Source organism: Myodes glareolus, chromosome 2 (genome assembly GCF_982192425.1).
Source record: "Myodes glareolus chromosome 2, mMyoGla1.1, whole genome shotgun sequence".
In the NCBI taxonomy this organism is placed as follows: domain Eukaryota; kingdom Metazoa; phylum Chordata; class Mammalia; order Rodentia; family Cricetidae; genus Myodes; species Myodes glareolus.
The window spans coordinates 41,501,816-41,504,760 of NC_142027.1; the positions used below are offsets into that span (position 1 = coordinate 41,501,816).

The 2,945-nt window shown below is 34.7% G+C and overlaps 1 pseudogene; it reads left to right on the plus strand.

Annotated features, from left to right (window-relative positions):
- The first annotated feature begins 380 nt into the window (after positions 1–380).
- LOC125392877 (olfactory receptor 5AC1-like) lies at positions 381–1,303 on the plus strand (annotated as a pseudogene).
- Positions 1,304–2,945: the final 1,642 nt, after the last annotated feature.

Consider the following 2,945-nt stretch of genomic DNA (forward strand, 5'->3'; position numbering starts at 1 on the left):
TATATTAAAGTAGATAGCATACAGACTAAAATTATTGTGCTTATATATTTAGGAATATATGTGGTATATAAATATAAATAAATACATTAACAAAGAAATAAAAAAATTCTGACTTTTTTTTTCCAAAAAAAAGATTTGACTCTTGAGAGAGAGTCAAAAGAGATGCTGGAAGAATGGAGAGGGAGAAAAAAACATGATGCTAATATATTTTAACTTAAAAATTAACTATGAAAGTTGACAAATACAGAGAAAAAGGTGTACATGAATGAACCAATGAGCTCCCTTTAGGAATATGTCAGTAGCACAAATCATGACAATTACGTCATTTCTTTGACTTCTCCTTACTTGTTCTTTCATTCCAGTGATTGTCCAGGGCAGACATGACAGTAGGAAACCAGACTCTTGTGACTGAGCTTGTCCTGGTAGGGCTCACAGATCAGCCCAGGCTGCAAGTTCCTCTCTTCCTGGTGTTCCTCATCATCTACCTCATCACTATCGTGGGCAACCTTGGACTGATTGCTTTCATTTGGAAGGACCCTCGCCTTCATATTCCCATGTACTTATTCCTGGGAAGTTTTGATTTTGCTGATGCATGTGCTTCATCCTCTGTGACCCCCAAAATGCTTGTCAATTTCTTATCTAAGGATCAAAAAATATTTTTGGCTGAGTGCTTCACCCAGTTTTATTTCTTTGGATCCAGTGCAACCACAGAATGCTTCCTCCTGTCAGCAATGGTCTATGACTGATATGTGGCTATATGCAATCCTTTGCTTTATCCAGTGATAATGTCAAATAGCCTCTGTATGCAGGTTATACATGTTTCATATGTTGTTGGTTTTCTGCACTCAGCAATTCATGTGGGTTTGTTAGTGAGACTGAATTTCTGCAAATCCAACATCATACAGTATTTCTACTGTGAAATTTTGCAACTATTCAAAATTTCCTGCACTCATTCTACAATTAATGTCCTTCTGGTTTTAATACTTTCAGCTTTTATACACAGTTTTACTTTTATGACCATTATAATTTCATACTTTTATGTTCTTTTTGCTATCTTGAAAACAAAGTCTGAGAAAGGCAGAAGCAAAGCCTCTCCACCTGCAGTTCCCACCTGCTTTCTGTGTCTTTGTTCTATGGCACTCTATTCCTCATGTATGTGCGTCCTGGGTCGGGGTCAGATGAAAATAATGACAAAATGTATTCTTTGTTTTACACAATAATAATTCCCTTTCTAAATTCTTTTATATACAGTCTGAGGAACAAAGAGGTGATAACTGCCTTGAGAAGAAAAATGAGGAAATAAATAGTAGCGAGATAATTTTCAAAGCATTTCTTCCTTCTGAAAGGGGCAGAGCAATCAATAGAAAGATGGATTAGGATGTGTTCTGCCAGGTCACCAGACTCTCCTTAGCTCCCTGTGAAGGAAATGAGTTTCTCATTACACTTCCCTATGAACTTTGGCAATGTAACCCACAGTTACAGCATTCACAAACACTATGTGTCTTTGCATCTGAGCATTTAGCTTCTGCAGACTAAGTATCTTTCTCTTTTTGGTTTTGCGAGACAGGGTTTCTCTGTGTAGCTCTGGTTGTCCTGGAACATATTCTGTAGACCAGGCTTGCCTCGAACTCACAGAGATCTGCCTACCTCTGCCTCCCTGAGTGCTGGTAAAGATGGGCACTACTACTGTCTGACTTAAGTACTCTTAGGGAATCCCAAATTTATAAGGAATAATTGGAAATACTACTTAGAAACAGTACAAAATTATTAAGAAAAGTTAATTTCAGTTGAGGCAAGAACATGGTTACTTACTTGAATCATCTCAGCCCATTCTCATTGACCAAAGAGTCAGTGTGACTTTTTACATTTTTGACATGTGCAGAGGGGTGGAAATGAGTCCCCGTCTCTTGATAGAGTATATACCTTAAGAAATGTAGAATTTCAGGACAAACATTTAGGAAATAATAAAAAGTTCCAAGCAATGTTGGGGGATCTTAGGAAGATAAATGAAAATTGAAATAGGTTTAAAATGATAAAGTATTAAAACAAATCATTGCTCATGATTCTAACTCAACATATATTTTTATTAATATTTCAAGTTTTGAGGTAGTCAGGAATTTATAATTTTATAATATTTTGGTATAGTAAAAGAAATGTCAAAAATCGGTCTTATGGTTACCATTTCCACTGTTACAATAATTGATTGGTAGGTAAGGAAAGTATATCAGTTATGTGAAATTTATGAGGAAGATAAGAATGGAAATCTATACCAATAAATTCTCTCTCAACTACTGGCTAAGAATTTATTCTCACAATTTTTTACTTTATGCTTATTACATAGAATTGAATGAATCAACAATGAAGAATATAGTTATATTCCTCATTCAATCTGGCTCCTTTGCAAACATTTGCAAAAAAAATCATAAAAAAGAGAACTAAAGTTACATAGTTGATGAAAAAATAAGCCCTTTGTGAGTAAATAAATAGCAATTTAGTAATTGCTAATTCAATAATTCCAAGAAATTTGCCATATTTTTAGCTAAATATTTAGGTGTGAAAAATAGCATCTATCACAAATCTCTTGATAAAATACATTTTAGAGTAATATAATTTCTTTATTATAGCTTACAGAGTCTCTTTTTTAGATTTCCAAATTTCAAAAGAACAAAATTGTTTCTGTATATATAGTCCTAACTACATAAGTACAACCTGCTCTGTCTGCATAATGCTACTTCAGTGTGTGCATTTAGGGATGACTGTTGTTGGGTAACCAGTAAATGTATGCTTCCCTGGGGAAGGCAACTCCCACTCGCTTTAGTTGTCTGTAGTTCTACTTAGTTCAGTACCAAGACTTGTTCCACTGCAACTTTGCAAGCATTGTCACAATTACTTCGGGCTCCCTACTTATTTGAATTAGAATAAATAATTTTGGGTTGTTGTGAATT